General features: G+C 38.1%; 1 protein-coding gene and 1 long non-coding RNA gene across 23 annotated transcripts in view; one reads left to right on the forward strand and one right to left on the reverse strand.

Moving 5' to 3' along the window:
• The window catches only part of RBFOX3 (RNA binding fox-1 homolog 3), a 1,135,878-nt gene that overhangs the window by 995,111 nt on the left and 116,363 nt on the right, over positions 1 to 24,404 (forward strand). The gene's annotated exons all lie outside the window — the stretch shown is intronic.
• Positions 1 to 24,404, reverse strand: part of LOC103099347 (uncharacterized) — a 174,612-nt gene that overhangs the window by 45,036 nt on the left and 105,172 nt on the right. Inside the window, exon 3 of the long non-coding RNA XR_008915858.1 lies at positions 1 to 24,404. This exon is cut by the window's left edge and continues 45,036 nt beyond it; it is cut by the window's right edge and continues 4,441 nt beyond it. This is a non-coding gene — a long non-coding RNA (uncharacterized LOC103099347).

Consider the following 24,404-nt stretch of genomic DNA (forward strand, 5'->3'; position numbering starts at 1 on the left):
CCCCTACGAAAATTCCTTTCCCATCCTAGTTAATGAGGCTGGCATTTCCCTTACTTCCCCAGTCCCCATGGCTGCTTATGGTCCTGCCTGATGACTAGCTGTAATATTCTGATTAAGCATGATGGCAGTTAGATGTTCTAGCTGCACTGCAGCTCATTTAGGAAAGCATTCTGGGAAGTAGCCTAATTTGGATGGATTTTGAGCCGATAGGAAACAATAAACCTGAAGCAATACTGAAATCTGACTGCCCCCTGTCAGATCTTCCCCACACCTTACAGTTGAGAATTTTAGCCCAGAAGAAGACACTGGGACTAACTTCCAGCTGTGGTCTTTTCTAATCTACAGTTAGTACTTCTCTAATTATATGCCATATTTATGTAGCACTTTATGTTTTACAAAGCTCTTTCCTCACAGCAGCCCTATAAGAAAGAAAAGGCAGTGTAAATATTATCATCTACATTTTACACTTGAGGAAACGGGCCCAGAGGTATTAAGTAACTTGCTCATGGTCATTTGGCTAGTTGGCGGCAGAACTCGGAATTCCACCTGCCAGTGATTTGGAATTACTGATCTATGGTTTACAAACTTTTTTCATCATGTACCTCTATCAGTTAAAAAAAAAAACCTCTCAGCATGCACCCTCACTAAATATACTAATTAATATATGTGCTACTGCACTCATATTATACTGTATATAAAACAATAGAACAATAGGTGATTTAAAAGATGAAGATAAAAAAGAATCTTCAAATATAATTTTATTAATTTTTAGCGAAAGCAATTTGTCTGAATATGCTTCATTATTTTTTTAAATACTTATCTTCCTTCTTAGAATCAATACAGTATATTGCAGAAGAGTGGTAAGGGCTAGGCAATGGGAATTAAGTGACTTGCCCAGGTTCACACAGCTAGGAAGTTTCTAAGGTCAGTTTTGAACCCAGGATCTTCCATCTTTAGGCCTGGCTTTCAGTCTATTCAGCTACCCCCTGCTTCATTGTTTGTTTTTTAAATGGTGGTCCAACATTTCATGATACAGTAAGTGGAAGGTCTGGTTCTATGTTCAGTTTCTTTTAAAATTGAGTTTTAATAAGCATCAAAACTGAAAGGGATTCATCACATAGATATGCAGATCCAAATGGAAGAAACACATCATTGACCACTATAGCTAAATCATTTTAATGGCATCCACAAATTATGCAGTTTTTTATTGAAATTCAGCTAACAAATTTTCAGTTTCCTTAATGTCAATTAGTTGTTCTTGCAAACTAATCAGAAGTTTGTTTGTTGTTATTGTTGTTGTTTTACAAATAAATCTAAGACCCACTGAAACTCTTCCTTTGGAAGATTTTTGAAACAGGAAAAAGAATTCTACTTCTAGATTTTTAAGTTGTGAAGATATGAGGGTTTTTATAGGTAGCATTATTGTTAGCAACAATAGCTTAGTTTTTAAATGGCTGGTAATTGTGATGGCTTCATACTATCATTAGTTAATATCTCAAGACACAATATATACTTGGGGTAAGGTTCATTGTTAATGGTAATGAATATAAATCCATGTTTCAAATAATCCTCTTGATAATTTTAAAACTTTTTGCCTGACTTCTTGTCAGATCTGATTAAATAATTGTTTTTACTTTATAATGTGACTTACAAAGAGCTTGTTAAGAGGAATCAGAAAATTGTAAGCTGCCATTTTCCTGTTATTCACATGTGTTTACATTATTATTCTTATCTTCAATCCTTGCTTTCTTTGCAAGAATATTTTTTTATAAAACCCTTACCTTCCGCCTTGGAGTCACTATTGTATATTGGCTCCTAGGCAGAAGAATGATAAGGGCTAGGCAATGGGGGTTAAGTGACTTGCCCAGGGTCACACAGCTAGGAAGTGTCTGAGTCCAGATTTGAACCTAGGACCTCCCTGTCTCTAGGTTTGACTCTCAGTTCACTGAGCCATCCAGCTGCCCCCGAGAATATTTTTTAAAAACCCTTACCTTATGTTTTAGAATTGGTTCTAAGGCAGAGGAATAGTAAAGGCTAGGCAATGAGGATTAAGTGACTTTCCCAGAGTCACACAACTAAAAAAGTGACTGAGGTCATATTTGAATCCAGAACCTCACACCTCTAGGCCTGGCTCAATATCCACTGAGCCACCTAGTTGCCCTTACAAGAATATTTTTAAGCCACTTGTCCATGTTGTGCAGGTTACTTTAGTTAAAACTAGATAATATAATCTATTAATCCACTTAACTGGCCATACATAAATTGCAGTATTTCAAAATATACTTAAAGAAACAAGGGATTAAAAAAGAAATTTTTTTTGAAAGTAAGGAAGGAAGGCTGAGTTACTCCAGTACACTGAAAATTCTTAATATAAACCTTGTCTCCTGGATTCAGGTCGTGAAGTGAAAAGTCTAGTGGTCCGGCTTGTACTGCATCTCTGGATTCATGGAGTTCACACAGTTTGTGCTGTAATTCCTGTATATAGGAAGAAATAGTAGTATCTCCCCCCTAATAGTGATATATATGCCGGGGAGAAAGGCTTAGCCTGTATAGGTGAATGTCCAAACAAAAAGTATCTCAAATGGTGAGATGTGTAGGTCTCCTCTAGGCCTGCTTCTAAGATAAAATAGGGCCAGAGGGAGAATTTCAGGCTATTTTAAATGTGTCTCAGTGTATAATTTGCCAATCATAGTTTTAAGTTCTCTGTTCATTCTTTCAACTTGGCCTGAGCTCTGGGGATGATATGGAACATGGAATTTGGGAGTTATCCCTAAGCAAGAATATATTTGATTTAGGACAAAATCAGTAAAATGACTTTCTCTATCTGAATCAATACATGCTGGCAGGCTAAAGAGAGGAATAATTTCTTTTAAAAGCACCTTAGCAACAAAAGCCCCTGTGGCTCGGGTCGCAGGAAATGCTTCCGGCTGTATGGTCAGTTGATCTACTATGACTAGAAGAAATCTATAATGTCCGACCTTTGGCATTGTTATGAAATCTATCTGTAGGTGCTCAAAAGGGGTGTAAGCCAGAGGACGCCCACCAAAGGCTTTGCCACGAAAGGCGTGTTGGTATATGCTTGGCAGGTAGGGCAGGCTGTACACACTTTAGAGGCTATAGTAGTTATACCAGGGGCTATCCATAATCTCTTGACAGAGTCCACAATGCCTTGGGTGCCAAAGTGACCATTTTTATGAATAGATTGGCAAATTTGGTGATAGAAACTTCTAGGGAGCAGGGGTTTTCCTTCAGATGACACCAATACTCCATTAATCTGTTTTGCTTTGAATTTTTGCTTCCATTTTTCCACTTCCTTTTCATTATAGGAAAGTGATAAATTTAAGTCATCAGTGGTTTTTAATGTTAAATTTAATTCAGGCCCTTCTATGACTCCTAGCTTTGCAGTGGTGTCTGCTCAATCATTTCCCCTAGAGACAAGGTCAGTGCCACCTGTAGGGGCAGAGAAATGAACTACAGCCAGGGCTTCAGGCAGCTGGAGAGCAGAAAGAACTTCATTAATAATTTCTGCATTAGCTATAGATTTTCCAGCTGAGGTTAAAAATCCTCTCTGGAGCCATAGCATCCCAACTGAGTGACAGATGCCAAAAGCATATCTAGAATCCATATAAAGTGTTGCCTACCTTTTTATCCATGGCAATTATACAGTTGTGTTTCAGAGCTATGAGTTCTGCCCCTTGAACACTAATATTAGAGACCCGTGAAGCTGACAACTCAGTGGCAAATTCTATGACTACAGCAGCTTCAGTGTAGCGTATGCCATCCCTCATAAAAGAGGAACCATCAGTAAATAAGACCAGATCTGGATTGTCTAGGGGAGTGTCCAAGAGATTATCTCGAGGCTTTTCTGCCATGGACACTAGTGTTTCACCGCTGTGTAATGGTTCTCCTAAAGTTGGTAAATCTGGAAGCAAGGTGGCAGGGTTAAGGGTTGTACAACATTTCAAGGTGATGTTTTCACTATTTAACAAGGTTATTTCATACCTTGTAATTCTCTGATCTGAGAATGCCTGTGTTCTATGTCTTAGCAACAATGCTTCTACCTCATGTGGGCACATAATTGTTAATGGGCATCCTAATACTTGATCAACAGTTTTTGTCACTAGTAAGGCTGTAGCAGCTACTCCTCTAAGACTTGGTGGTGCTCCTGATGCCACTGGGTCCAATTGGGAAAAAAAATAAGCAGTTGGGCACTGAGAAGGCCCCAAAGTCTGAATTAAAACACCCTCTTTGCTCATGTACATACAAAATAAAAGGCTTGTTGTAATCTGGGATGCCTAGAGCAGGGTCAGAGAGGATAGTCTGTTTTAGATCCTCTTTTGTGCAATTCCAAAAGAAGGTATTTACTATCTTCCTGATATGCTTCTGTATCTGTTGAGGCCAAGAGTAGATCATCTACATATTTGATCAATTTGATATTTTAAATGATATATCATCTGTGTCTTGGCTCAAAATTTGTGCAAATAAACTTGGGCTTTCCATGTAACCCTGTGGCAGACGACTCCATGTATATTGAGAGCCCTTCCAGGTGAAAGCAAAGATATGCCTGGAATTCTCATGTATGGGTATGGAAAAGAAGACTGAGCACAAGTCTACTACTGTAAAGTATGTAGCTGTGCTAGGAATAGGAGAAATAATCATACATATGTTGGAAACTCTAGAGTGTCTCTTTGTAATGTGGTTATTCACAGCCCTCAGATCCTGTACAAATCTATAGAGGTACTTGCCATAAGACCCCCTTTTTGGTTTTTTAATGGGTAGGATGGGAATATTGTATTCATATTTACAAGGGATTATTATTCCCTGATGGATTAATAAGTTTATTACTGGGGTAATACCCTCAATTGCTTCTTTTGAGAGGGGATACTGAGGAATGGAAGGAGGTGGGCTCAATTTAGTTTTTATCTACACAGGAACAGCCGACTTAAGTAAGCCTACATTGGAAGAAGATGTGGCCCAAAGAGATTCAGGTATATCTTCAGGATTACAATGGTGGGATGCTTTTTCCCCTCCTGACTCTCTGAAAGAATTGCAGGGAGTAAATTTAAAGATTCCTCAGGTACTTCCAATGATAAGGAACCATCTGGGGAGCAAGTTATTGTGGCTCTGAGTTTGCATAGAAGGTTCCTCCCCAGCAAATTTAAAGGAGAGTCGGGCATCAATAGGAAGGAATGTTGTACCTCTAGGGGTCCTACAGACACCATTCTAGAGGAAAGTTTTTTAACTCTTTGGCGTATTCCTAACACTCCCATTACATTCTCTGAGCCAACAGAATAACAATGTAAATCAGGTGTATTCTTTAATACAGACCTGGAAGCTCCAGTATCTAAAAGAAAATCATAATAGGTGTTACCCACCTTTAAGATAACATGGGGTTAATTAGTATAGGGAGAGCAGTGGATAGGGACAACAGGTAGTTGGACATCAGGGTCTGGAAAATCAAAAGTTGTATCTTCTGATTCCTGTGCCCCCACAGACACTTCCATTGTATTTGGGAAGTTCCTTGGGCACCCCCCTGAAGGGCACCCCTCTGAGGGGCATTAGAACCCTGAGTATTTTTTGGACGAGCACCACTTAAGTTATATTGTTGTGGAGTTATTTGGTTTGAGTTATCATTTTCCCAATATCTATTCCTATAATTATCATTCCTAAAGTTGTGGTTTCCATTATCATTATTATAGTTATTTCTATAATTATCACTTCTGTAGTTGTTATTAAACTGTGTATTCCTTCCTATAATCTTGAGAAAATCTCTACATTGTATCATATTGTGGCCATTCTTCCCACAGAAGTGGCAGGTAATGGATTGATAATTAGATTTCTGGAGAGGGGTAAGTGTCATTGGTTCATTATCATGCCCACTTTCTAATTTAGCTATCTTATCTTTTAAACATCTCATTTCTTTCTTCATTTCCTCCATGGCATTATTATTTTCTTCCTCCTTTTCTTTGTTTCCCTTTGAAACATATAGAGCTGTTTTCTGCAATTCTTCAAGGTCCATCTCTAGCCATCTTGGGCAATGTGTTCTAAAATAATCCCTAATCACTCTGCAAGAGTTATTGACAAAGGGCCTTCTAACTTGTCTTATGCAATTTCCTTTAGATAGGTCAAAATCCAGATATCTACCCCCAAACTCGATTATTTTGCCCATGAATCTGGAGGGTGTCTCTTCCTCATTTTGCTTAATTTTTTCAAATTCTGTCTACTTATCTATACTGCCTGCACACTCTCTCATTGCTGTTAAGATGGCCTCTCTACAGTAATATAGTTGTAAAAGATCTTCAGAGTTGTTATAGTCCCATTCACAATCCTGAGATGGCCAATGTGCTGCACTGTGCCCCCAAGTTTTGTTGACATGAGCAATTTTTTTTATTTTTCTCATGTTCAGTTAAAAAAGCCTGTAGCAAGTTTTCAATGTCCTTATAAGGCGGATTATACTGAAAAAATATGTCTGTCATCTTTTTTGTTACTAGAAAGGGATCTTGTTCATATGTGGGGATATTTTGTGTAAATTCATTTATTTCTTGGGGAATAAATGGTATATTGTGCCTTCAAGTCACCACATCCCTGTGTGAGATTTAAAATGATTGAGGTCATAAACTGTAGTGAGTTAAAATGGTGGAAGATATAAATTGTGATAGATATAAGAGAGAGTGAGTAATTTTGAACGCAGAAATATGTTTCACTACAGTGTCTTGGTTTTTAAATCAAATATAAGGTGGTTGCCAGGGAAATATTCCCAATTATTCAAATACCCAAGTCAATTGGGTTTTATAGAGATTTTAATTAACAATACAATGAGTAATCAAAGAAAGAGAGAGAGAGAGTAAGAAAGGAATAAGTATGAAGGGCCTGAAGCCAACATGGCCTAGACCTGAGCCTTAAGAGAAATCAGTCAGTTTTTTATACTCACCATAAGATCTGTCTAAGTAAGGATTTCTAATGACACCAGGCCAGCAGCATCTCAGCTGCTTTCACCAGCTCCCTCCTCCATCTGAATGTTTCAGAATCAGTCTCCTCAGAATGAGTCTCTCCAATCTGAATGTTTCAGAATGACTTTCCAGCTCTTCCCTGAGCTCTTATTTTTAAGGGCAAAATCTCCTATGTCACCTCCCCTAAGTCCTTACCAATCACAGTAGACGTTTTTCTAAAGGACCGCCCATTCTTAGTCCACACCTAAGAAGGTGTGGATTTTTGAGTAATTCACACCAGGAAAGCTCTGAGTAAGTTTTCCAGTTCTTTGTTCCTTGTAAATTCACAAGTTGCTTGACCTTTATAGGTACTTACCTTAAGAAAAGTATGGGTTTAAGTACTTTTCATTGTTCAGAAAAGAGTTTACAACTTTATCTTCACCTAGGACAGACCCAAGTAGGTAAAGTAGAATTCTCACATTCCTGCTTTAAGTAGATTTCACTGCCCAAATGGGGAATGGTCTTAATCCAATCTTATAAAGTAGGGTCTGGGAAATTTTAAGGTTTACACCTGTTCCATCCTATTTCAGGTACTTCTCTTAGAGGAAACAGGCCTCTAATTGAATTTGTTACCTGTAGGTCAGTTTGACTAAGATGAGTTTCTTTAGAAGGATGAGATTTCCTTTAGGCTGGAATTTGGTTTTGTGTAGGAGAAGGAACATGAGAAACTGGGATTTCAGGGGAAGGCTCTTGGGAATTAAGTTCATCCAAGAATGGCATACCATGAGAGAACCAGTCTGTTAGCTGAGCTACAGGAAAGTGTTTTTCATCTATATTTCGGGGAAGGAAATTTCCTCATTTAGAGGTTCAGAAACAGGTCTGTCAGGTCCAGACCTATTTGTGGTGGGGTGGATGTTTGCCAATTGATCCTGTAGGAAACATTTTAAATTGTCCAATTGGGCTTACATGTTTTCATGTAAGCCTTAAATTTTTTAAATATTTTCCTGTGTTTTATATTGCATGTTTTTTATGTTTTCCTGTATTTTATATTCAGATTTTTGCATAATTTTCTGTAGTTTATTTTCAGATTCTTGCAAAGCTGTAAAGGATAATTTTAGCATTGTGACTTAAAATCTAAATTAATTTGATCACCAAGGAAATCCCAAATAAAAAAGGTTAAAGGGTTAAACATGACATACTAACTCATTTGTTACTTTCTTTGTTACTTTGTTTCTTTTGTTACTTTGAAAGTAAGGGTTTAAAAAATAAAAAAGAAGAAAAGAAAATGTTGAAAACACAAATGATTCAAAAATGCACATGAACAAATACAGAAAAATATAAAACAATCATCCATTATTTTCATTACAGTCTCCCAGAAAATAAAAGCAGCTTTGTAAGACAACTGAAAAGATAGCTCACATTCACCTCAGATCAGCTCTGACTGAGGAACTCAGAAGGTCCAGATTTCCTGGCTAACTTGGACAAAGCTTAAGTTTTATTTTGTTTGTCTACTACAGAATCCTCCTCAGGTGTTCTCCTGAGAAGTAGCATTGTTTTGGGAATCGCAGAATTGAGAAGTAGACTTCATTGGCTCTCTGGTGCAACTCATAAAAGGATACCTGAAAACAAATGATTATCCATTCTGTGCACTGAAGACTTCCAAAAAGCACCCACTAACGCTTAAGGCAAGCCATCTCACATTTAGAACAACTTCACTAATTTTAAGAATTTTTTCCCAACACAAAGCCTAAATTGACTTGTTTGCAACCTTCACCCCATTGGTCCTGGATCTGCAAATTGAAGATTTTAACAGAATTATAGAATCTCATTATTTGGAGAATCCCACTGACAGTACACCTCACAAGTAGGTTTGCTTTAAGACCTTTAATGACCCCAGGAATCTACTACTTAGCAAGCTTATTCCACTTTGGATAACTGTAATTATTTGGAAGTATCAAGATTAAACTTGCCACTTCTATCTATTGCTTAAAGGGTTTGAAAACAGCTAACCCCTTTCAATATTTTGTTTTCCCTGCATGACAAATACAATGAACTCAAGATCCTTCCACCACCCTGATTGCCCTCTTCTAGAAGCTCAGTGTCTTTCTTAAGTAATAGCACCCAGAACTGAATGTGGTACACTGGATGAGATCTGATAGGAACTTAGGACAGTGAAATTGTATCTCCCTGTTTCTGGCAGTCAGTCCCCTGCCTTAGTCAATCTAAGACATGAGCTTTTTTTGATGATCACATCACATTGTTGACGCATATTGAGCAAGCAGTCCACTAAAACCCTGAGATCCTTTTCAAAACAACTTTTTTCTATCCATGCTACCCCATCTTATATTAATGGAGTTGGTTTTTTGGACTGGAGTGCAAGACTTTACATTTATCCTTATTGAATTTTATCTGATTAGATTCAGCTCAATGCTCTAACCTGTCAAGATGTTTTTGGATGCTGGCCGTCATCCACTGTGTTAATTATCCCTCCTACTTTTGTTTGATGAGCATACCATCTATGCCTTTATCCAATTCTTAAATAAATAAATAAATAGTTTCACAGCACAGGGCCAAATACAGATCACTGGGGTATTCTGCTAAACACAACTTGCCACAATGACACCAAACCTTTAATAACTGCCATTTAAATAGTCTCCTATTGGGCAAATGGAACCCACCTTCAAAATTCCCAGTCTTGAACTCATGAAAAGTTCAACTCACTGAGACTGAAAATATCCATTTCTCAGAATCCTGCTGGCCTCTGGCTTGTGCTCAGGAAAGAAGACAGAAAACAAAAGAAGCCAACTAGGGTCTCAAGTTCTCCTAGGCTACATATTCCTTCTGTCATATGCTTGGGAGTTGAGATTCCCTCATTTCTTTGCTAGAAATCCTAGGGAGATAAAGCATTGTATGCATCCCAAGAGCAATAGAACCTCAAAAGAACACATTTCTGACTCTCTTATAGAAAGTTGGAGGAGAATGTTCTCTCATTTCCATAACAAATGTTTTTGTTACAAACCTCTAGTCATTGAGACACACAGGGACCAATCAAGTGTTACTACATCATCCCCAAATGCAGTGCTGAGGCCCAACTCATGTCCAGCTCCATGTCCAGCTTCTGACAAAGATCTATATCTTGTCATTTTGTGTACTTTAGAACTCAGTTTGATCAAATCCCTTGCTATAGCACATACACACACACATTATTTTTATAAATTTTATATATTTAAATTCTTATTTATATCTATATATAAATATTTGTATATAATTTTATAATTTTTTATCATAAGTATGGGGTAGTGATAGACCTAGCAGCTCAAAAACCTGATGCTATTCTAGGCTATATCAAGAAAGGTAAAGGGTAACTTGGTGGATAGAGAGCCACACTTGGAGATGAGAGTTCCTGGGTTCAAATCTAGATTCAAATACTTCCTAGTTGTAAGACCCTAGAGAAGTCACTTAACCACCATTACCTAGCTCTTACTGATTATTCTGCCTTACCACTAATACATAATATTGATTCTAAGATGGAAGGTAGAAGAAAATAAGGAAGAAGAGAAAGAAATACCATCACTCAGGCAGCTAAGTGCCTCCCTCAGTGGCTAGTACATGGGTCGGAGTCAAGAAGACATGAGTGCAAATCCAGCCTCAGACACTTATTAGTTGTGTGACCCTAAGCAAACCCTATTTGCCTCTGTTTCCTCATCTAGAAAATGAAAATAATAATAGCACCTAATTCCCAGGGCTATTGTGAGTTTCAGATGAAATAATGTACTTTGCAATATTTAAAGAACTACACCCATCTTTATTATTATTATTAAATATTTCTTAATAATTAGAGCTATACAAAGTTTAAATGAGCTTGATAAGTATGGAGTTTCCTCCTCACTAGAGATCTCCATGCAAAGGTTGAACCCACTTGTTGTAAACTGGATTCTTAGATAACTATGATTTGGGCCACAGAAACCCTTTCCAGATGATCCTCTGAATTTCTTCGATTTGTACAGCACTTATATTGTGTAGGCTTCTGCCTATCTTTTTTTAACCCTAACTTTTTGTCCTAGTAACAATTCTTAAAGATAAGGGCAAGGGCTAAGCAAAAGGGATTAAGTGATTTGTCCAGGTTCATACAGGTAGGAAGTGTCTGAAGGCAGATTTGAACTCAGATCCTTCCAACTCTGGCCTGGCTCTCAATCCATTGTACCACCAACTGTCCTCCTACCTATCTTTTTACCAATGTAATCATCTACTTCTTTGAGTCAGAACCCCACTGTGCTAGCCAATATGATGTCCTAATAAATCAGCATCTACTCACTGGTCCTCTTCCTACAATGCCTATCTTATCCCTTCATTTAACCAATCAATGATCATTTATTAAGACATTGTGCTGTTTTATTGGGATACAAAGACAAAAATGAAACAATCCTTGCTATTTAAAATGTTTTAGGCATGAATGTCAAACTCAAGTAGAAAGGATTTATGAAACCACATATTAACATTATCTATGTCCTATTGGATTTTTACACATTTTAATCTGACTGGAGTGGCAGCCAGGAGTTGTATTTGACTCTTTGGTTTATTGTTATTTAGTTCTTTCAGTCATGTCTCACTCTTTGTGACCCCATTTGGGGTTTTCTTATTAAAGATACTGGAGTGGTTTGCCATTTCCTTCTCTAGCTCATTTTACAGATGAGGAAACTGAGGCAAACAGGGGTAAATGTATTGCCCAGGTTCACACAGCTAATAAGTGTCAGAGACCAAACTTGAACTTAGGTCTTCCTGACTCCAGACCCAGATCTCCATCCACTGTGGCAACTGGCTACCGCACCACTCCTTTAAGATCTGCAAAAATGACAAAGTCCAAGATATAAAGACTCCATATATTCTATAAGGCAGAATTTAGTAAATGCCCAAGGATACAAAGAAGGAAAACACACACTTCATGGTTTTTTTCTACCCATTTTTCAAGACTCAACTCAAGTTCTTCCCAGCCTTTGATGCCTTCCTCCTTCTCCAAAAGCCTCCAACACTTACTGTCTGTACCATCCATTTGGCACTTAACAAATGCCAACTTTTATTGTTATTGATCATTATATATCTATCCTGTCTCCTCAGTGAGATTGATTATGAGTCCTTTGAGGACAGATGCTGTCTTACACCATTCCAGGCCATGATACTGCATTCTACCCCTAGTGTTTCATAAATGTTTGTTTTGGATGGTGATGATGTGAGAAGTTCTAGGAGACAATTTAGAATCACAGAAAGATAAGCTTCAGAGCTGGATAAGACCTTCAAGATCATTTAGTCCTTTAGTCTTATTTTACAAATGAGGAAACAATGACTTGCTAGTTAAAAGATTTTTAAATTATTGAATAAAATGAGGTTTATAGAAATCTGTGGATTACTGTGATACATACTTTCCCTCCTACTCCCATCCCCCACCCCACCTCATGCCCTATAACCACAGATAATTGAGATAATCAATCATCAAAGCTAGCTCTATCCACCCTACATTAGCTTTCCTTCCCATTCTTTCTTGTCTGACCCTTCTCCAAGGCCTTCCATCACCCTCATATTGCCACTGGCTTCTCTCAGAATTCTGCTTCCATTTTATTGTCATCCAAAAAGTGTTTCTATCTAGTCAGAGGCTCTCAGGAAAGCCAAAGTTGCTCATGAAGCAGAAGAAAATCACTGCTGCATCTGGTGATGAGTCTCAGTGAGACCACTGTAACGTACCTCACCACCATGTATGACCTAGGGAAAAAGTAGAGCAACCTGTCTCAAATTCTGGTCCTAATTTCATTGGAGAAACATTTATGCTACAGATGCAAAGACAAAAATGAAACTGTCTCTGCCCTTGAGAAGCTTACATCTACCTGAGGAAGACAGCCTATACACTTATAAGTAAAGGGTTAAAGATTTATTTAAAATTAAAAGAAACTTGAGTTTATATGTGAGTAGGAAAAAGCTGGGTTAATCAAGAAGGTGGTGCTTGAGCTAAGCTTTGAAGGAAGGTGGCACAGTAGATAGAGCCAGGCATCAGGAAGACCTAAGTTCAAATCTGACTTCAGACATTTACCCTGCCATGCAACTCCAGGCAAGTCCCTTAACCCTGTTTACCTCACTTTCTCCATCTGTAAAATGAACTAGAGAAATAAATGGCAATCATTCTGCCAAGAAAATGTCCAAAAAGGATCATAAAGAGTCAAACACGATTAAAAATGACTAAAACAACAGATCCTAAGAAGCTTATGATAATGTCAAACCCAGTTCACCTACAATGAAGGATAACCCTTGTCTCTGCTTCTGAGCAGAGCTTTTTGCTTAACAGGGTTATGTTACTCTCTTTTTCACTCTGTCATGGAATAATGCCCTAATGAGGTCTACTTTCACTGAGGATGCTGTAAGAATTTGGAATCCCATCTTTCCTGTCCATACCACATCTCTCACTTGGGGGTGGGGAGGAAAGAAGGAAATAAACACTTATTAAGCATATATTTTGTGCCAGGTCCTGTAGTAAGCACTTTACAAATATTATCTCAGGTGACCCTGGGCAAGTCACTTATTCCTCATTGCTTAGCCCTTTCCACTCTTCTGCCTTCAAACCAATACACAGTATTGATTCTAAAATGGAAGATAAAAGTTTAAAAATTTTTAACTAGAAAAAAATATATATATATATAAAATCTCATTTGATCCTCACAGCTACCTTGAGATAGGACTCTGTTATGGTCTCCATTTTAAAGTTGAAGAAACTGAGATAGAGTTGAAGTGAAAAGTGGTTGTGACTAGAGCTGAAGTTTGGAGAGAAGAATGGTGATGAAGTGTCTTTTCATTATAAGAGATAATATGGCATAAGGGGTATCTAGGTAGCACAATGCATAAAGTACCAGATCTGGAGTCAGAAAGACTCATTTTTCTGAGTTCAAATTCAACTTCAAGCATTAAGTAGCTGTGTGATCCTAGACAAATCACTTAACCCCATTTGCCTCAGTTTCCTCATCTGTAAAATGAGCTGAAGAAGTAAATGGCAGATCATTTCAATATATTTGCCAGGAAAAATCTAAATGGAGTTGTGAAGAATCAGACATGATTAAACAACAACAGAAATTGACATCAAGTAGAATCTCTGGTCTACAAGTTAAAGGATCATGGGGTTTTAGAACTGAGAGTTCCTTGTGAGGGAAGTCATATAGTCCATCCCCTTCCTTTTATAGATGAGTAATTGTATTCTTATTGAGTCATTTCAGTTATGTCCGATTTTTTGTAACCGACCCCATTTGGAGTTTTCTTGGCAAAGATCTGTGAATGATTTGCCATTCCTTCTACAGTTCATTTTACAGATGAGGGACTGAGGCAAATGGGGTTAAGTGACTTACCCAGGGTCACACAGTTATTAAGTATCTGAGGGCAGGGGACAGCTGGGTGGCTCAGTGGATTGAGAACCAGGGCTAGTGACGGGAGGTCCTAGTTTCAAATCTGGCCTCAGACACTTCCCAGCTGTGTGACCCTGGGCAAATCACTTAACCCCCATTGACTAGCCCTTACAGCTCTTCTGCCTTGGAACCAATACACAGTATTGACTCCACGACGGAAGGTAAGGGTTTTTTACAAAAAAAAAAAAGTGTCTGAGGGCAAATTTGAACTTATGAAAATGAGTCTTCCTATTTTCAAGCCCACTGCTCTATCCACTACCACCTAACTGAGGAAACTGAAGAGAAAGTGACCCTCCTAGAGCAGTTAGGTGGCTGAGTGGATTGAGAACCAAGCCTAGATACAGGAGGTTCAGGGTTCAAAGCTATGGAATCCTGGGCAAGTCACTTAGCCCCAGTTGCATAGCCTTACCACACTTCTGCCTTGAAACTGAGACTTAGTATTGATTCTAAGATGAAAGTAAGGGTTTTAAAAAAGAAGAAAAAGAAAGTGACGTGCCTCAGGTCACACAGTTATAGAGATAGAATTTGAACCCAGGTCTTCTGTCTCAAAATCATGTGCTCTTTCCATCGTCATGTCACCTTTCTGGATTCTAGTTCTCCTTCTACAGCTCTGCAGCCTCCATTTCTTATTCTGGCAAATGAGATTTGAATTGGATTATCTCTTGAATTCTTTTCTAGTTCTAATGTGCTATGACATTCAAATAATGAATTCTTTCTTCTCCCTTCTTTGGCAGGTGTTTGCTTCTTGTACTTTTCTTTCTCCTCCCCAGCAAGCTCAACTCCACCTTTATTAAATTCATCCCTTTTCTTCCTCTTGTCTTTCTAATGTTTTTATGGCCTCATCTTCTTTGGATTCCTCTGCATTCAAACCTTCATCATATCCTTTTTAATTCTTGCCCACACTAGCTGTCTTCTCTCTATGTACAGGTGACCTAAGGGGGTAAAGGTATTTTTCATAGTATTTTCCCCAGCATGTTATGTGGTATTTTCCCTGATTGATTGAGGTTTTGATACAGCCCACCTCATGCTATCTTATTAGAACAGAGATCCCACTCCCATCACCACCTGTATCCCCCTTGAGAAATAAAACTAGCAATTTGGTAGCCCAGGGAAAATACCACATAACATGCTGGGGAAAATACTATGAAAAATACCTTTAACTTAACTTTTCTTAAAACAAATTCAGTTGAGTGGAAGCGAGGAGGCAACCTTGTTTCTTGGGCTTCTGATGCCAAGGCAAAGACTCAAGGACTCCATGACCACTGCTAGGGAGAATTTGACTGCCAAGGTCGCAGGGCAGAGCTTAATCAAGAAGACTGACCAAGATTGAGGAGGGGGGAGCAGAGAAGAGAGGGTGAGAAGCTTACCATCTGGTAGCTTTCAATTTAAACTAATTATTCTTGCTAACTAAGGGACTAACTAAGGTCAGTTGTTTCTAATTGCTAAAAGAGTTCTATCACTCTCCTAGGTCAAAGCCCAAGTTACTCTGGCTTACTTTCATATCTGGGGTTAGGTTGCTCATTGAATTCCCCTAGCTTAGAAACTAGCTTTGAGGTTTTTCTTTCCTACTATGTGTGGCACAGCTAGGTTACTTAGTGGAAAGAGAGAGACGGGCCTATAGATGGGAGGTCCTCATTTCAAATGTGATCTCAAAACCCTTTCTAGCTGTGGGACCCTGGGTATGTCACTTAACCCCATTGCATAGCCATTACTGCTCTTCTCTCTTGGAACCAATATTTTGTATTGATCCTAATATAGAAAGTAAGGGATATTTTTAAGTTACTGTGTGCAAAAATGCTGTACTGAAAAAACTATCCTCAAGCAGAGGACAAACTGAGGGAGTAAAAACACCGAGAAAAAGCAACTGCTTGACTACAGAGGTCGAGGGGACATGATCAAGGAAAGACACTAAATGAGCAACCTAATGCAAATACCAACAACAAGGAAATGGGTTCAGAGCAAGGACACATGTGATACCCAGACGAAGGGGGTGGGGGGAGTGGGGGAGGAAAAGTAAATGATCTGTTTCCAATGAATAATGTATGAAAATGACCAAATAAAATAATGTTTTAAAAACTAAACAAAAAAAAAAACAACAGCAAGATAGGTTTAGACACTGCCTCTGACATTTACTCACTATATGACCCTGTGTAAGTCCTTCAACTTTCCTAGGTCTCAGTTTCCACATCTGTAAAATTGGAATGAAAATATCATACTTACCTCAAAATGTTGTTGAGAAGGTCAAATGAGATAATATATGTAAAGTGCTTTGCAAACATTAAAGGGGTGTCAATATATTAGTATTATTAAATTTGTATTACAAATTTTCCTTAAAAAAGTGCTATACTGAGCACAGTATATATTCAGAGATATGGCATATTTCTTGTTCTCATGGAGTAGGATCCCTACCACTACCTTCTTGTCTTAATTCTGTTTTCATATGCCACTCAATGACATGTTACGCTATGAATTTCCTGCCACAATCCCTCAAATATTCTTGACCCTCTTGTCCAAACCAGAACAAATGATGGGATGTTTGCCTCCTCACCAGACTCCTAGTTAAGCACCTGCTCCTCAATTACCATCTTAATTCAATTAACTCACCCCTCTTTCTTTTTTTTTTAACCTTTACCTTCCACCTTAGAATTAATACTACGTGTTGGATCTAAGGCAGAAGAGTGGTAAGGTCTAGGCAATAGGAGTTAAGTGATTTTTCCAGGGTTACACATCTAGGAAGTGTGTGACGCCAGATTTGAACCTAAGACCTCCCGTCTCTTGGACTGACTATCCACTGAGCCACCTAACTATCTACCACTTACCCTTCTCTCTGCTTCTACTTAATGCAGACTCCTAATATAGCCAATGAATGAAGCATTTTGTTTTTATCTGGAATACTCTCTACATATCTATGTTGACTGTCTTCTTAAAAGCAGAAACTATATCTGTGAGTCTGTGCACTCCCAGTTTACTGCCATGGGTGGATAGGCACTTGATGGAAGTTCTAGATCTCCATGATTGATGACAACCACTCCTAGACCTTCCCTAGGCCCATCCTTATATTTCTGGCAGTAAAGTGCTATTCTCCCAGGAATCCAGAGCCCTCTTCACTTGGTCTCAAAGTATCCCAGGAAGAAGGCTTCAGGCTGGAAACTTCAGGCTAACAGGTCATCTGTTCTATTCCCTTGCCTTCTGTCAAGACAACTTATTTACTTTCTCAGACAAGAATTAAGCAGATAAGAATTTCTCCTGTTTTTTTTTAAAGATGTTCAGGGAAGGATATTCCATAGCAGTGACCTAAGTGCCCTATTATCCTCTCCATCAAGAAGTTCTGTATATCTAATTTAATTCCCTCTAGTTGCAGCATCGAACGACCATTTTATCATGCTCTGTCCTGCCCCCAGGATGATTTGTCCCAATTTCAAGTTGAGAGGAGCAGATCAGCAACTAAGGCAGGAATAAATGACAGCATTCTGACTCCCAATACTCTTCTTTCAAACTATCAGTTAGCATTTCTTAAGCACTCTATGTAGATGCAAGGGGGAGGAAAAGCATGAAACATCTCCTACCTTCAAATAGCTTATAATCTGGTTAGAGTAAACATACACACACATACATTTAAGCATGTATATGTTTGTACATTTATGTGTATATGTACATATATATATTTACACAAAACAAATACAAGGTAATTTTAGGGGAGGGAGAGGTTCTTGCATCTGGAAGGATATGAATGACTTCAAGAAGAAGATGGTATTTAAGCAACACCATGAAGGAAAACTGGGGATTCTTCAAGACAGAGGTAAAGAGGGAGTACATGCCAGAAATGTCATATATACAAAATAATTTCAATGAGAGGAAGCTAGGTGGGAGAAATATTAAGAAGACTAGTTTGTCTGAACCATAATTTATATGAAGGGAAATATCACATAGTGAGGCCAAAAAGATAGATTGGGTCCAGGTTATCAAGAGTTTTAAATGCCAAATACAAGAGGTTTTTTGATCCTTTAAGTAATAGCAAGCCATTGGAGTTTTATCTAGTAGGGAATTGACAAGATCTAACCTGTGTTTTAGTAAAAATTACTTTGGCAGGTTTGTGAGGAGTGGATGGCAGTGGGGGAAAATCTTGAAACAGAAAGGCTAATTAGTAGGCTATTGCAATAATACAGGTGAGAGGTGATGAGCTGTAAACTGGAGTGGTAGCTTTATGAGTAGAAAGAAGCAGATATATATTAGAAATGCTGTGGAGGTAAAGGGATAAGATGTGATATCTGACTTGATATCTGGGAGGAACGCAGAATGATAGTAAGTTTTGAATGGAAGGATGGTGATAACTTTAACAGAAATTGGGAAGTTTATAAGAGGGGCAGAATTGAAGGGAAAGATAACTCTGTTTTAGACATGTTATATTTGAGATGCCTACAGAATATCCAATCAGAAACATACATAAGGCAGTTGGTGGTACAGGATGAGAGCTCAAGAGAAAGACCACAGCTTAAAGATAATTATTAAATCCATGTGAGCTGATGAGGTCACCAAAAGGGTGTAAAGGGAGAATAAAAGAAAGCTTAGGATAGGTAGTGGGCATGACATAGATGAAGCCTCTACAAAGAAAACTAAAAGGAATAGTCATACTGGTATAGTATATAGTGGTAGTCTCTCGGTGACCGAGAATGACAATTATCTTTGTGCATTATCATCATTATCATCTATTGATGTACCCTCATGTGGCTTTGAAGTCCAAAGACTGAGGCGCAAAGTTTGTGGCACATGGGGCATGGAATACCAGTTGTTACGGGAGGTGCGGTTGTGGCCTGGTGTCGGCGTTCATGCGCAGCGGCAAGACGTCGACGTCGCTCATCTTCAAAGATGGTGGCGGCATGGTTTATGTGGGTTTCCCAGCTGCTTCTGACAGAGGCAGCGAGTTCTAGTTGCTTTGGTGTGATGCCAGCCCACTTCAAATTTGACTTTAGCTGATCCTTGAATCTTTTCTTTGGTCGGCTTTGTTTCCTGAGTCCAGCTAACAGTTCACCATAGAATACCTGTCTTGGTATTCGCTGTGGGTCCATGTGGATGACATGTCCAGACCATCGTAGCTGGGTTTTGAGGACCATGACTTCGAAGTAATGAGGACCAGCATCGAAGTCATACTGGTAGAAGAACCAGAAAAGAACAGTGTCATAAAAATCAACAGTGCCAGAAGCTTCCGGAGGGGTCAAGAAGGATTATGATTGAGAAGATACCATTAGATGTAGTAATTAAGAGATCACTGGAAACTTTGATCACTTCTCTGCCAGTCCCTCCTGCTTTCTCACCCCCCTGTAGTGTGTCCCTGCTTTTTGATGTTGTACTATCCCAGGAAGCTGTCATAAGACACTGCCTCCTTTGCTCTATTAATCCCCAAATGGATTTTCCTCATCATTTTCCCCTGGTGTTTACTAATTTGGTAATTCCATTCATAACTAATTACCACAAAATTACAAAGCCATCATATTTCTTTGACAGTAGACAAGTGATCACACTCCTCAGAATCTAGAGAGTCCTCAGAGTTCTGTTAACTCCTAGAGTAGTGGTCTTCAAAGTAGTAGCTTTGGCATGACCCCAAAAGGGGCTTGACAGGACTCTAAAAGGTATGTAATCAAGAAGAAAAACAACTGATTGATCACATTGACTGATGGGGCTATGACTGGGAAAGTAGACTCTAAACGATCATCCTAGTGCAAATATTAATAATATGGAAATGGGTCTTGTTCAATGACACACGTTATAAACCCAGTGGAATTGTGCGTCAGATATGGGAAGGGAGGGGGAGGGAAGGGAAAGCACATAAGTCTTGTAACCATGGAAAAATATTCTAAATCATCTAATTATAAAATCTAAAAAAAATAAAAGGTATGTAATCAACCAATCAAAAGGTGGGAAGATGGGTAATATGCCACTTTCCAAAAATACTCAGTTGTGGTATTGGTCAGTCAGTCAACTATCATTAATTAAGTGGTTAAATTATACTAGCCAATATTCTAAATACTGGGGATAGAGAGAGAAAAAAAACCCTTCTTTCAAGGAGCTCACAGTCTTAAGAGCAGAGACAGAATGCAATCAACCATGTACAAAAAAATATATGCAGGGTAAATAGGAGATAATGACAGAGGGATGGGCACTAACAGTAAGGAAGATTGGGAAGGGCTTCTCAAAGGTAGGAAGTAGGAATTAAGGTAAGACTTCAAGAAAGCCAGGAGGCAAAGATTAGGAGAGAGTTCCAAGACATGAGAGAAATCTAATAAAAAACACTCAAGACAAGGCAAATGATTATTGTGTGTGAAGACTAACAAAGAGTGGAGCAGCTAGGTGGCTTATTGGATAGAGAACCAGGCCTGAAGACTTGAGGCAGAATGACCAAATAGAAGACTATAGTCTAGGTGTGAAGTAAAAGGGTCCTATTGAATAGTGGCAGTGTTAGAGAAGATCACATATACTAGACATATTAAGAAGGTAGAATCAATAAGACTTTGCAGATGTTTGGATATAGGATGGGGAATGTGACCAAATGGAAAGTCTAGGATGGTACTGAGGTTGTGAGGATGTCTAGGAGGATAGTGTTATCCTCAAGAGTAATAATGAAGTTAGGAAGAGCAGAGTTCAGAATGAAAGCTAATGAGTTCTGTTTTAGACATGTTGAGTTTAAAATATCCAGACATCCAATTAAAGTAGTAGGAAATGGACTAAAGACCAAGGAGAAGTTGTTTTTCAGTCAATTTTTGAGTCATGTACAACTCTTCCTAACCTCATTTGGAGTTTTCCAGGCAGAGACAAGAGTAGTTTTCCATTTCCTTCTCATGCTCATTTTATAGAAGAGGAAAGTGAGGCAAATAGGATGAAATGACTTGCTCAGGGTCACACAGCAATTAAGTGTTTAAAGCTATATTTGAAATCAGGAAGATGAGTCTTCCTGACTCCAGATCTAGCACTCTATCTATCATCCATTGTATCACCTAGCTGCCCTGAGTAAAAAGGTTAGGGCTAGACAAATAAATGTGAGAATCATCTGTGTAAAAAATGATAGTTGAATCCATAAGATTTCATCAAATCAGTGAGTAAAACAGTATAGAGGGATAAGAATCTCAGGATAGAGCCCTTTAGAACACCCATGTTTAATGGGCTTGACCTGGATGAAGATACAGTAAAGGTAACTGAGGAGTAGTCAGATAGGTTTGGAAGAGAACCAGGATAGAGCAAAAACCTAGAGAGAAAAGAGCATCAAGAAGACTGATCAGTTTCAAAAGCTGCAGAGATAATGAAGGATAAAGTTGAGAAAAGTCCATTTGATAGGGCAATTGGGTCATTGGTAACTTTGTATAGAGCAGTTTTAATGGAATGATGAAAGCCAGACTAGCAAAGAGTTAAAAAGAGAGCAAGAAGAAAGGAAGCAGAGGCATTGATGGTAGACAGCCTCTAAAGGAAAGGTAGAAGACATAAGGGATGATAACTAGCAATGATGGGTGGGTCAAAGGAAGGTTTTTTGAAGATGGGAGAGATGAGCATATTTGTAGACAGTAGAGAAACTGCTAGTAAACAGGGAGAAGGTGAAGATAAATTGTCTTCACAACCATATCTCTCCTTCATTCATTATCACTCAACATTCCCATGATCCAGACTCTCCCAAACTGTGGTAAGGTCCCAAATGCATTTCCCTCTATACTATGCATAAATCCCTTGTGGCAGTTAATTAACCCAGAAACCATAGTAGCAGCTTCACGTGTGTCACTGAGAATTTTCTTCTACCCCTGATATATTCACCTTCTTCCCCTCTCCCAGCCCCTCCTACTTCCCAATTACTTCATGCCTATGCCAGGTATCCTTGGGAAGATAGTCTCCAGGGCTTAGGGTTAGCCTTACTTCCACCATTTTTCATTCATGGAACAGTCAGTCATATCAGAAAAATAGGCATGGATGAATTGCAATCTGTATCCAATATCTCATACTCAGCCCTCTTCCAAACTTCTCTATTTCTACCAAGGATACTACCATCCTTTAGTGGCCAATTGCCAAAAAGCTTTATATCTCCTCAACATTTCTTGCATAGCCACTCAGATAGCCTCTCCTCTGAATCTCCTTATGTCAAGACTCTTCTTACTCCTAATCCATCCTTCATTCAGTTGCCATAATGGTTTTCCAAAAGTGCAACTCTGTTACCTTCCTACACAACAAACTCTAATGGCCCCCTATTGCCTCTAGTACCAAATATTAACTCCCATTTGGTATTTAAAGGTCTTCAAAACATAGCCCCAACCTACTTACATTACAACTAGCCTTCTTGCTATTTTTCATACTTATTCAAAAGTACAACTAAACTATTCCAAACATGATTAAGAAATTAAGGTAGGATATCAGCATTAAGCAGAACCATAGGAAAAAAAAACAGAATTCACTTATATTGAAATTTTGATGAATTGAAATTAGAGACAATCCACTTTTGCTTGTTTTGGCATTATATATGGTGAATACACACAGAGAAATATAACTCCTACTGAAGAGTTAGGATGTTCACTGACTGCCGTGACCTATTACTTGATTGTTTCATTGTGTATCTTTCAGTAATAAGAAAAAAATAAAAAAATATTTCACCTGCTTGGCTAGCTACATTGATGAAATTAACTGAATGATTAATTACTAACAAATAATTACTATTTATAAGAAACCCCAGGACATACATAATGAATTTTTTCAAATAATGAAGCATATTCAATAATATTGCTCTCACTGAAAAATATTATTAATAACATTTCTTCATAAGTACATTTTATTTTGGCAAATAAAATAATATATTATTAAAATATTATGAGCCTCATTTTAGCTCATCCATTTAAATTTCTTTTGAATCTATTTTATAATTACATAATTTTAATTATGTACATGTAATATACATGAATAGAGCACTCCATGTAGCAATATGGGACAGCTAGATAGCAGATACAGCACCAAACTCGGAGTCAGAAAGATGAGTCTTCCTGAGTTCAGATCTGACCTCAGACACTTAATAAACTGGGCAAATCACTTAAAATCTATTGGCCTCACTTTTCTCATCTGTAAATGAACTGGAATAGAAAATGACAAATAACTCCAGTATCTTTGATAAGAAAATCCCAAATGGGGTCAGGAAAAATTGAACATGATTGAAACAAGTGAACAACATCACGTCTATGCTTTGTAAATAAATATACTTACATTGAGGGTATGTGATTACAATTTTTTAATTATATAAATATTTTCATTTTTAAAAATTAAATACTTTTACTGATAAGAGTGTGATAAGAAAAAGTTCAGAGACTATAGAGACTGTATTACCTTAAAGCAGAAGCTTCCAAAATTGTTTGAATTGTGATACCTTTTGGGATTTTTTAGCCCACACCCTCTGGGATTCACAAAACCACATACTCAAACTAGGAGGTCATGTAACTGGAGAAACAATACTACTTTTTCCTTTTAGGATTCTAGAGGAAACCATGAGAATCTGGGGTTTTTTCTAATACTCATAGGCCCCCATCTAATATTTCTTCTCAAACATTAATCACCAGTTAATCCTGCCCCCATAGCATTTAGCAAATTAACACCAATTATCTTCCATAAAGAGTTATTTACTGAGAAGGTATATTAACAACCTACCAAATTGAGAATACACTCCCCTCTACCATCTCTGCCCCTGAGGAGAATAGATTCACACAGAATGGTGACTGCTAAACATCTACCACCAATTTTAGTTTGAGGGTAGTATATTTGATAGGTATCACTCCCTTGTTTGCAGACTGTTATCTTGGATGTTGAGTCAATTCACAGCCACTGGTCACTGTCCTTCATTTTTACTTGTCTTGCATTGAACTGTATTTATCAAAATTTCTGTTGAACAGGGTTTTTTGTTGTTAAGTATTTGGGAGGGGTTTTTGCTTATCATCTCCTCTCCTACTTCTCTGCACTCGCCCATCCTGGATCTTTCTGTGTCCTATGACTTTAAGAGAAAGAGAGTAATTTATTTATTTTTTTCCTT

The sequence above is a fragment of the Monodelphis domestica genome, chromosome 2 (genome assembly GCF_027887165.1).
Source record: "Monodelphis domestica isolate mMonDom1 chromosome 2, mMonDom1.pri, whole genome shotgun sequence".
In the NCBI taxonomy this organism is placed as follows: domain Eukaryota; kingdom Metazoa; phylum Chordata; class Mammalia; order Didelphimorphia; family Didelphidae; genus Monodelphis; species Monodelphis domestica.